The sequence below is a fragment of the Mytilus galloprovincialis genome, chromosome 4, assembly GCF_965363235.1.
Source record: "Mytilus galloprovincialis chromosome 4, xbMytGall1.hap1.1, whole genome shotgun sequence".
NCBI classification, from domain to species: Eukaryota; Metazoa; Mollusca; class Bivalvia; order Mytilida; family Mytilidae; genus Mytilus; species Mytilus galloprovincialis.
In genome coordinates this window covers 49,712,401-49,724,875 of record NC_134841.1, presented here as the reverse complement: position 1 = coordinate 49,724,875, position 12,475 = coordinate 49,712,401, and the positions used below count along the sequence as shown (strand labels likewise).

Genomic DNA, 12,475 nt, shown 5'->3' with positions numbered 1-12,475 from the left:
AAATAGACAAAACCACTGAAGATCAGATTCCTGACTTAGGACAGGTGCAAACAATTGCAGCTGGATTATATGTTTTAATGGTACCAAACCTTCTCCCTTTTTCTGAAACAATAGTATAACATCACAACATAGAAAACCACACGATAAAATATCATTTGGAAAGACTTAACTCAATCAAAAACGTAGTAAAACGAATTTACACACAATGGACGATAAAATTTGATCTGTGATACAATGTAAATACGTAGTTTGAATGAAAATAACTCACACACCTGCAAAATGGTGTCCTGAAAAAATCTTGTCTTTCAGGATATCCCAGGAAGTCCTGGGATATCCTGAAAAATCCCAGCACTGGTAATTTTGTAAATCCTGAAATTTCAAGTGTCCCAGGAAGTCCCATGAAGTCCTGAAATCTGTTGTCCTGATATTTCAGGAATTTCAGGGATATTTCAGGAATTTCAGGGATATTTCAGGACTTACAATATTTGATGAACACAAAATTATCCTGATTTTTCAAGAACTCTTAGGACTTTTGATTATTAACAGAAATTACTGGGATATTTCAAGACTTTAAAGATATGGGTTTCTTTTCAAAACTTAGTCTTTTTTTGCAATTCGAATTCCACTTTTAAGTATATTTACAATTCCATTTAAGTAAAGTTCCAAGAATTGTTTCTGCACAATTCAACCTGTATATGATCAAATTGATGAAAAATGTTAGGACACAATTTTGGAAAATGCAAAACTCACAATTATCACAAATCATGTCACATGCCGAAAGCCAAAATATGAGTAACAACACAACGTGATTTTTTTTAATTAAACATTATTTATTTTCAAGGCCCTATATTAAAGATCATGATCATACAACCATAGATGTAATACCCAAGATAATAGAATAACTGTAAACAGGTTAAATGTATATAATTGCGAGTATCTAAATGAACACACAAATAATTTTCATGCTTTAATTCTTTATCTTTGAAATGTGAGCCAGAGTGAATGGAATGTATAAATGTGCCATCTGGTTTATATTTATTTTAGTGTAGACGCTGGACAGGAAGTGTGAGGCCAAATGCAGGGGATCACATATGGCTAAATTTTACATTTTCTGAAATTACTATTATAACTTTAAACATTAAGATGGTAAATAAACAATAAATGGATTTTTTTTATTATAATTACTATACTATATATAAAAATATTAATTTTCGCGAACCATTTAGGTCACGGAAATTCCAAAATATGGCATCAGTAAGGAGAGTTGTGCAAATAATGTGAATACACAGAACCCCCATCCAAATTATCTCTAGCTAAAAGTATTCATCTTTTTCTATTTTATATGTACTAACAATATTCAATTTTTCTATAATTTCGATTAAAATATTCCAAAATCTGAGTAAAAATAGATCGAATGCCCGAAATAAACATTGTCTGATTGGTTGAAGTACTGTGGCGTCGATGCTTAGCATAATAAGCCTCGATGTAAAGCACACGCTTCACATGAATAAGGAGAGTTTTACAAATAATGTGAATACACAGATCCTCCATCCTATTTATATTTTGCTGGAAATGTTGCAGTGTTCATCATTTCTGTTTTGATTCTGCTCACAACATTCCATTTTTTCTATAATTCCGATTTAAATATGTGGAACCCGCAATAAAAATAGATGGCCTTAATCACGTGGCCTCAATGATTTAATAGCAACGCAAAAAATTCCATTAATCATGTTGTACTTTGTTACCAGTCGGAACTTCTCGGCCTTTCTGGTTGCACGAAGTGAATAGCCGAGTAGTTCCGATTGACGATGTTACATTAGCCGAATCACACATACAGATCTTTGCGCTCAAATGTAATTCTTGGTGAAGTATACAGGTGACTTCGTTTACGAAAATTTATACACACTTTTTCATTAACATATTACCAGACTTTTGCATATTCACGTTTTTTTATGCTGAACTGTAGTCGAATTCAATTCTATACATTTTTTTTTACGTGAAGCAATAGGAATAAGAATATTTTTTCGCGCCAATTTAAGCAGCTTCATCACCATCAACAAAATTATTTATTGTTATTTTCGTGAAATTTTAGTCATATAGTTTATCAATTAGAGAATTTTTGGTAAGTATTACTTATTAATGTTAAGGTTCTACTGATGTGCTTCTCTAGACCTTTTTGACGGTTCGTTTTATCCCATTTATCTCAATACTATCTCCGATGACAGAAATGTCAACCCGACCTATTCGTGTCGAAAGTGAAAATCGCATCTTTTTGATGAAATAATTTCTTCTTCAGCGGTTCATGCATTATTTCTGTATTGTTTGATAACCAATCACATTCACGTTACATGTTTGCATGAAAATGGTTATGTATTAGTGAATTGTAAGGGCGATGCAACATGGGAGGTCAGTGCGCGATCACGTGACATTATCATTTGTAAACATATATGCTCCCCGTGTAACACGTGTCTGAATTATCCTTTCAAAGTGTTATGAATCTTTCAATCACTATTTTATGATATATTTCTTTTTGTTTTTAGGTCTGCATATCAGTATAGTCCAAGTGAATTAGTAATAGTTCTGAGTTGTGTGTGTGTTTTTTTTGGTTTTTTTTATAGAATTAGAAGGTAACTATATTGTCTACATCTATAATACTAAAATTACGAGGTCCAATTTATCAGCCGGCATCACGTTAAAACGATGAATCAAAGATTTCAACTTTATTTATAACTAATAAAGTACAATGGTGTAGATTAAAAATTACACCACTCCAGACCCTTTTGTTTTCCAGATAATTAATATTGCCAATATTTAACAAGTTCGGGGTCGAATCCGATACCGATACCAATTTAATATTTTCACCTGTTACTTTTACCTTATATGTACATTCCGCATCTGACAGGCGCACCACCAAATGGTGTATTTGATTTTGCTTTAAACACGGGTCATAATCACAGGGTCGACACAACTAAATTCAATCATTGTCAAATTGTTCCCTATTGTAGTTTTTTAATTAGTAAGACTTTCTAAGATAACAATACGAATACTAAAAATTTAGTCTTGAAATAACTTAACTTGAAATAAGGCGTATAGGTACAGTTTTCAATTTGTTAGCGGGCATGACATAAAACAGCGAATCAAAGAATTGAACTTTATTGGACAATGCTGTTGATTAAAAATACTCAAATCAAGGACCTGAATATCACCAATAATTGAAGAGTTCTAGGTCGACGGGTTCAAACAGAAAGATTTGAAAGCAGAGAAACTGTATCTTATAATCGGCACGACTTTTATCAGATGATAATACCAATACTAAAATAAGGCTCACGCATAGTTATATACTTTAATTCAGTCACAGACCCGCTATATCACGGGTGTGTTCTAGTAAGTTATATTTAACTAATGTCTTAAAAGATAACTCCTCTTTCCCTCTATATTTAAAACTGCATACTAATTTAAACAGCATTTGCTCCCTTGAACACTAATTTGCCCCTTCCCCGTCATTTCCCTTTAAATTTGCGCAAAAGTCATACTTTTAGTCCATTTACATTAATGACCGATTTGTGATTTTACCATCTTAACTGCAATTTTCATATTGAACACATTTCACCATTCAGTTTCCCACGTTTTTTGTCTTATATGAAGGAGGTTAACTTTTTAGGTCATGTTTTCCTAAACACCTTATTGCTATTTGGTTAGAGAACACAATTAATTTGTAGTGCATTTCTTTTAGAACATATATGAAAATTAAAAAAATCCCACCCGCGCTTTCTCAATGAAACTTTTACAGTGTGTTGTACTACTTTTGGGACAAATTATATCAAAATTAAAGAAAACTTCATCGTCTCTAACCCAAAATATGGACAATTTTATCTTTAGGGCGTCTTGAAATCTTTTGACAGCTTCCGAAGTCCTATATTTCAACCTTTTTCACCTGGACCAAATCACTACTTTCCTTTAAAATTCGGGACCCAAATTTTTTTACAGTGTAATTTCACCCCCCTACTTACAATTTGAGGCATTAAACATGGAGAAATTAATATGGAAGGGGTATTAAAATTAATGGCAAGTAACCCACTATTAGCACTAGGGACTGTATTCATGAACAATGAAAATCAAGGGACGACAATTGTGGTCTCGGACCTAATAGGATAGAAAGAGTTGACAAATCTTAAAAAAAACTTAGTATGACCAAAGCTTAATAAATTATAATACTGCTTGCAAAGTTTCACAACAATAGGATATACATTATAGACAATATGTTAAATTCTATACTCATCTTTGCGTGTTAAATTTTGACGTGAAAATTGGCAAATTTCAACTATCAACATGTTTGGCTTTAAAAATTAAAATATTGCAAAAAACTTCCATTGAAATGTCTTAATATATCATTTATTATGTTCATAGAGCAATAGAGTACTCATTTGAATTATCAGACTTAGCATAATTATTCAAAAGTCAAATTTATATCAGCCTGGGCCTGAAAATTGATGTTTTTCAATGAAAGGGGGCCTTTCATGAAGATGTAATATTTTCCAGCAATTTTAAATTTGTGAAGCTTTTTGGTTATAAATAATCCTTACATATCTATGTATTGCATGTACTTGAAATGGAAAGAAAAGTTACAAATATCATATCATATTAGTTTAAAAGGGTCTTAAGCCAAGTACATGTAAGACTCGAAAAAAATAAGGGTCAATTTAGGCTGTGCCACATATTTCCATTAAAAAACGCATATTGAGGCTATAAGAAATAAAAAATTGTGTCTTTTTTTTCATTTCTATACTCATGTGACATGATACAACAAATCTGAGCACAAAAAGGCTCTTGCAATTAACTTTTCTTGCAGAGAGAATGGTCTGATACAAAGATTTTTGGCTTTTTAGTGAAAAACTTGAATGCAATTTTAGTGTCAACAGGCTTATATTTAAACCACTTGCTATCCTACAGAAGAAAAGAAAGTTATGTGAAATGGAACAGGTACAATAGACATTGTAAAGTGCTTTTGGTTCAAATTTAGTGAGGTCTTTATTGTGGACTTCAAATGTTATGTACCAAGAACCCCACTTTTGACTTCATCCAAACAAGGGCGTTAGACAAGGGTCATTTATACAACACATTTTGCACATATTGTCTGAGATAATCTTCTTTTCTGTAGATCCTGAGTTCATAAACAAGTAAAGGAACTAGATAAAGGCATAGAAACACAAGTATTGACACATGAAAACCTGTCCGATAGAAAGTCAGGATGCCATGTATGCATTAATATTGAAAAAGCCTTAAAATGCCTATTTTGACCATAAAATGCCAAAATTGGTAATTTTTGTAGAAATTCTACAGAATAAAAGTTTGAATCCTTTAGTTTCATGCCATTTGACAAATTAACACCATCAAATCATTTAAGGAAGTTGCCCAAGTACAGATTCTATATTGACAGACTTCACCTCTTAGGTCCGAGAACACAATTAATTGGTAGCGCATTTCTGTTAGAACATAAATGAAAATAAAAAAAATCCCACCTGCGCCTTCTCAATGAAACTTTTACAGTGTGTTGTACTACTTTTTGGACAAATTATATAAAAATTGTAGAAAACTTCATCGTCTCTAACTCAAAATATGAACAATTTTATCTTTAGGGCGTCTTGAAATCTTTTGACAGCTTCGGAAGTCCTATATTTCAACCTTTTTCACCTGGACCAAATCACTACTTTCCTTTTAAATTCGGGACCCAAATTTTTTTACAGTGTAATTTCACCCCCTTACTTACAATTTGAGGCATTAAACATGGATAAATTAATTTGGAAGGGGTATTAAAATTAATGGCAAGTAACCCACTATTAACACTAGGGACTTTATTCGTAAACAACGAAAATCAAGGGACAACAATTGTGGTCTCGAACCATTTGTCTGTCTGGATTGTTAAAACCACAAAATCAGATAGTGATGAATATGCAAGTTTTCAACAATCCCGGAAAATACGAAAAATACACCTTATCGCTATTTAATCCAATCTGGGAAAGACAGTCAAATGTATAACTCCCTGTTTGGGTCATGTGGCTGAAAATAGAGTTTTTTTAGTAGAGAGCTGAGGGAGTAAAAACTTAAGAAAGCGATCATCAAGAAACTTTAAGGGGGTGGCGGGTCTAAATCGTTTATATAGGATTTCTCTATATTTTTCTATAAATGAACTTTATATTATAGTTAATAGAAAAATAAAATAAAAAAAGTGGGGTCACCCTTCATTGGCGCTCATAATCAGTCTTCCAAAGAAGCATGCATTTATGTAAAAGTGTTTTTTTTCTGTTGAAGTAATAGGAGAAATAAAGTTAATATCGAAATAAAAAAAGAAATTTATTACAGAAATCGCTCAAATTTTACAATAATTTAGTTTAAGTACAGCTTTTTACAATAATTTAGTTTAAGTACAGCTTACATATCGAAATGATATTAAAAAATATAGGTCACAGATGAGTTGAAAAAGATATTTCAATTTTAAAGCAAAAAAATGACATTTACCCACCAAAGGGAGATCATTTGGAACTTTTTCAATGATGAATACATTCTAAAACAGGGACAAAACTTAAAGGGGGCCCAGTCGCCCATGGCTCCTAGATTTTGAGCTGGGCCCCTAAACTTTCAGTTAAATTTTAGTTGAACATATACAAACTAATTATGAAATATCTGGTCTGGGCTCCTAGCTTGAAATTCCCAAGTTTAGTCCCTGTAAAAGTCATCTGGGGCCAACACAAATTTATTGTTTTGAATGATTTTTGTACCATATGATAAAGTAACAACTACAAAAGGTAACAAATAAAATTTGTAATGAAAAACAAATGTTTATTTTTTTTCTGAAAATTTTATACCCTCGAGGCTCCTTAATCATGTTAATATAGTATGATCCACTTTTTTCGAAATTAAAATTGAAGTAAAAAATTATTTTGTTAAAAGTTTTTACGGTAAGGGACGACATCAAAAGATCAATGTAAGATAAAAAACTTAATTCAAATAGTTTGGGGGTTGGACTGCGGCAAAATATATCCATATCGGTCAATCAGTTTTTCCCAAATTAAGTTAAGAAGGGGGTAGGGGGGTCAGTGAAAAAACTATGTGAATTAAGTTTTTTATCCTTCATTGAACTTTTGGTGTCGTCCTTAAGTTAAAACAGGTCTCATAAAAAAGTATTGTGCATCAGTTTAAATTTCATGAATTCTTAAATCACATGTATATGAATCATGGACTATAATTCTTTATAGCAATGTCTGTTAGCCATTTAGGGGTCTTTTGCATTTAAAGTTCAGATTAAGTGGGTTTATTTTGCGAAAAATGACCTCAATATAAAGGACAATATATATATATATATATATATAGACAATATATAGACTCAAAAAATGGTATATCAAACAGAAGACAAAAAAGGGACAATATAGTGAATTTTGGAGAATTTATATTATTAAATGTACATGCATTTGAAATATTTAAGATCCATGGTGACCTAGCTACCAGTTTAGAAAACAGTGATTTAAATGCTAGTCTATTAGAGGGATATTTCATTTTCATTGGTAGTAGATATAGAATCTTATTTTATCATGAAGTCCAATTTGAAAATGACTTTGGGGAGGGTTGGGATCCCGCTAACATAATTAACCCCGCCACATTATTTATGTATGTGCCTGTCCCAAGTCAGGAGCCTGTAATTCAGTGGTTGTCGTTTGTTTATGTGTTACATATTTGATTTTCATTCATTTTTTTTTTACATTGTCTTATCGGGGCCTTTTATAGCTGACTATATATGCGGTATGGGTTTTGCTCATTGTTGAAGGCCGTAGGGTGACCTATAATTGTTAATGTTTGTGTCATTTTGGTCTTTTGTGGATAGTTGTCTCATTGGCAATCATACCACATCTTCTTTTTTATATTTGGGTATGAAGATGTAGTAAAGGCTGAATGCCAGTTTTAGTCTTATATATGTACTTATTTTAGTCTTACATGTATATAATTACATATATATATATGTATGTGTACATATATCACTGATTTAGTGGCAATGATAAATAGACACTGACAAGTCTTGAATGGTGGATCCAGAACTTTTCATCGGGGGGGGGGGGGGGGGGGGGGGGGGGGGGGCAGTCACGCTTCAGTGAGTGATTCCCTATATAATCAACCAAATTTTTCCCATAAAAGGGTAAAAAGGGGGGGGGGGGCGGCCCCCCTGGATCCACCTATGGTCTTAGATAACATTTTATAGTTATGAATATTTTGTCAGTTGACTAAAACTAGATGGAGGTGTGTGTGTTCTTATTTCCAACAGATGTACACTAAACCTATATCAATATGTGCATAAAGCAAATTGATAGTTGCTAGATACTGAATGATTATACCACAAGAAAGTTTTAACCTGTGCATATATACATGTATACTTAAAATACGATAAAACAATCATGTCTTTTTCAGGACTTCTGAATCCAACCATGTAGTATGGAATGTTCTTGAGATATGGTTTTGGTCGATGGATGTTCACGAAGGACCTGTAGTACAAAGTATATCACTGGATTTAGCTCTTTGTCTAAGTGTATTATTAAATTACTTTGCTTTGAGTTCAGTTCATTGTTATGCAATTCTTTCTTTGTAAAATAAAGATTTGACAGACAACTCTCATGTACAAGGATTTGTCAAAGTAGTATCACCTCTTATGTACAATGTAAGTATTAGGGAGATAAAAGCATTCTATTTTAATTTGAACCAAACATATTATGTTAAAAAAATGATAAGCTTTATCTAGGCTTATCGATTTCTTAAACTATATTTCATTGTTCATGCTTGAAATTTTTGCGGTCCTAAATAGGTATCCTGTCGTCGTCGTCCGAAGACAGATGGTTTCCATATAATAACTTAACTATAAGCAAAAAGAAATAAATAAAATTATAACACAATATTTATAACCACAAAAGGAAGCTTGGGATTGATTTTGGGGGTTATAGTCCATAAGGTTTAGGTTCCAAAGGTGCCCAAAACAAGCATTAATTTAGTGTCAGTACAAAAAGTTGTGTATAAGTATTTCAATTGCTCTGAAATTGTACCATAATGTTTAATACCATAAGTAGAAGGTTGGGGTATATTTTAAGGGTTATTGGGGCAAACAGTCGAGGAATTGAGGGCCAAAAACAAGCATGTTTGTAGAGTCGAGACCATAAATTGTCCAGAATGGTTGTTGAATTACCTAAAACCAATGCTTTATGAAATCTTCTTTGAAAATTAGAGTTGTCTTTCTCTGTCCAGAATAGTAGTTTAATCATCTTAAATTAATGCTTTATACAATATACAATGCAAAATTCACTTTACTGCCAACTGATAAATTAAAGCAGTCTTTAATAACCATTCAGTGATTACAAGCACTTTAATTATCATTCTAGGGTTATGCCCTTTTACAAATGGAAACATTGAAGAATTATTTAGTCTTAACTTAAGTTTGTTTTAACTAAATCTAGTGAACCATACCAATAGTAAGCAAATACATATGAAAAAGATGTGGTATGCTTTCCAATGAGACAGTTCTCCACAAGAGACCAAATGACACAGAAGTTAACAACTATAGGTCACTGTACGGACATAAACAATAGGTAAAGCCAATACCGCATAATCAGCTATAAAAGGCACCGAAATGACAATATAAAACAATTCAAACGAGAAAACTAATGGCCTTATTTATGTTAAAAAAAAAATAAACAAAAAACTTATATGTTACACATAAATAAACGACAATCACCGAGTTACAGGCTCCTTATGTCATGTTCTCAAATCTAGATATCATCTCCCATATAGAAAAAAAAACGTGTGAAAAAATTAATCTATTATGTGTTGCTCTCCTAGATACAAAGATGTAGAACATATTCTATCATAATCATTTTGTAACTAGTGTTATTACTGTCTCCTCCATGCCTGTCATGAACATAAAAAAAATATTAAATAAATAACAGTTCTAATGCTCAGGTTGGTTGTCACCGTGCAACACAGTTAATAATATAAAAAAGAAGATGTGGTATGATTGCCAATGAGACAACTATCCACAAAAGACCAAAATGACACAAACATTAACAGTTATAGGTCACCGTACGGCCTTCAATAATGAGCAAAGCCCATACCGCATATATAGTCAGCTATAAAAGGCCCCGATAAGACAATGTAAAACAATTCAAGCGAGAAAACTAATGGCCTCATTTATGTAAAAAAATGAACGAAAAACAAATATGTAACACATAAACAAACGACAACCACTGAATTACAGGCTCCTGACTTGGGACAGGCACATACATAAATAATGTGGCAGGGTTAAACATGTTAGTGGGATCCCAAGCCTCCCCCTAACCCGGGACCCCTACAACATAAGAACAAACTATAAAAATCAGTTAAAAAAGGCTTAACTCATCAGATAGACAAAAAAATAACACCATAAAGGAAAAACATAGAACTCCTTTTGTCATAAGACACTGTCAAACATCCAAACATACTATCCACACTCATCTGTGTCCACACTTGTATATATATCAAATATTCAAGATAAATTAAATTTATTCAACCAGGGAACCTTTCAAAGAAAATAGAAATTTAACTCCTTAAAAAAACCCTGACACAATTAGAATTTGAACTTGGACAACAAGCAAAGATGTCTTATATCATGTATATCCTAAACACAAAATGAATGCAGATAAATGAATTAACTAAGTTCCAACAGTTCTATATTTTAACATTATATTAATAGTGCAGATGTTTTGTTCTGGTGACATGACTTTGATGTTAAGGAACATTAATTTGATGATTTCATGCATGCATTTTGGATAATATCTTTGGTAATAAGTACAAATACATTAGATTCCACCATTTTGAATATATGTGCATGTTACAATAAGAGTAAAGAAAACAGTTATAAAATTGAGAATGGAAATGGGGAATGTGTCAAAGAGACAACAACCCGACCATAGAAAAAACAACAGCAGAAGGTCACGTACAGGTCTTCAATGTAGCGAGAGATTCCCGCACCCGGAGGCGTCCTTTAGCTGGCCCCTAAACAAATTCAGTGATAATGAACGCCATACTAATTTCCGAATTGTACACAAGAAACTAAAATTTAAAAAATACAAGACTAACAAAGGCCAGAGGCTCCTGACTTGGGACAGGCGCAAAAATGCGGCAGGTTAAACATGTTTATGAGATCTCAACCCTCCCCCTATACCTCTAGCCAATGTAGAAAAGTAAATTCATAACAATACGCACATTTAAAATTCAATTCAAGAGAAGTCCGAGTCTGATGTCAGAAGATGTAACCAAAGAAAATAAACAAAATGACAATAATACATAAATAACAACAGACTACTGGCAGTTAACTGACATGCCAGCTCCAGACTTCAATTAAACTGATTGAAAGATATAGAATGTTTACATAAGATTTACTTTCATCACAATCATAGGGAATTAGCAATACATTGTTATTACATATAATGAAAAAATTTTAAATATATGCATGATTGAGTAGGAAAAAAAAATGCTAAAAATAATTGTCAGGAGATATTTTAAAGTCTATGATATATGAATGAATCCAATGGCTTGGTCCTTAATGGCAGGGTACATTTATACACAAAATATATACATGTATGTACTCATTTAAATAAAGAAAAATGCATGTTGACTTAAACAAATCTGACATACTAATGCATGAGATTTGGTAATTATAATTTTTGTTATCAAACTTTAGATCCAGAACTTTTGTTTTGTTTCAGATTTACTGTTAAAGACCAGCAGCTCTGATTTATAAAAAAAACTATAGTGAGGGCCAAGATACATTTATGTGACCAGCTTAAACTAGTCAAGACAAGAGGGCTTTTTGGAAAATTGGAGAGAATAGAAGATGATAACAATGAACAAAACAGTGACTGTACTAAAGAAAATAAATTTGTTTTCAAGTGATTTGATTTTGAAAATGCCATCAAATGTGCTGTGAAGAAAAAAAGTCGGAAGAATGAATACTGTCTTTTCATAGATTCAAAGGATAAGAGTCCATGTTATCCCCATGGCTTTTTTTTTTTTATTTTTTGGTATGTCTTGAAATATCCCAGGACATCCCAGGAGTTCTCAGGACAATATTAAAATAATTTACATGTTAACAAGTCCTGAAAAGTTTTTTAAACCTGGGACTTCTCAGGACAATCCTGGGATATTTCAGGTTTACTAGTCCTGAAAAGTCCTGAAACCCTGGGACTTCTCAGGACAACCCTGGGATATTTCAGGTTTACTAGTCCTGAAAAGTCCTGAAATGTCCCAAATGGTCCTATGCTTTCAGGAAATCCTCTTCCAATACTCTCCCTAAAATTCCTGAAATGTCTTGAAATTTCATTTCAGGAAGTCCCGGGATATCCCAAGAAAATATCTCAGGAAATCCCAGGAAGGTCCTGGGATATCCTAGGATATCCCAATAGATTCT

At 32.5% G+C, this 12,475-nt stretch overlaps 2 long non-coding RNA genes across 2 annotated transcripts; both read left to right on the top strand.

Moving 5' to 3' along the window:
* The first annotated feature begins 552 nt into the window (after nucleotides 1-552).
* LOC143072350 (uncharacterized) lies at nucleotides 553-11,961 on the top strand. Its single transcript, XR_012977148.1, has 2 exons — nucleotides 553-1,146; nucleotides 11,775-11,961. It is a non-coding gene; the product is annotated as an uncharacterized LOC143072350 (long non-coding RNA).
* On the top strand, nucleotides 1,841-8,649 carry LOC143072349 (uncharacterized). The gene is made up of 3 exons (XR_012977147.1): nucleotides 1,841-2,122; nucleotides 2,541-2,627; nucleotides 8,455-8,649. It is a non-coding gene; the product is annotated as an uncharacterized LOC143072349 (long non-coding RNA).
* Nucleotides 11,962-12,475: the final 514 nt, after the last annotated feature.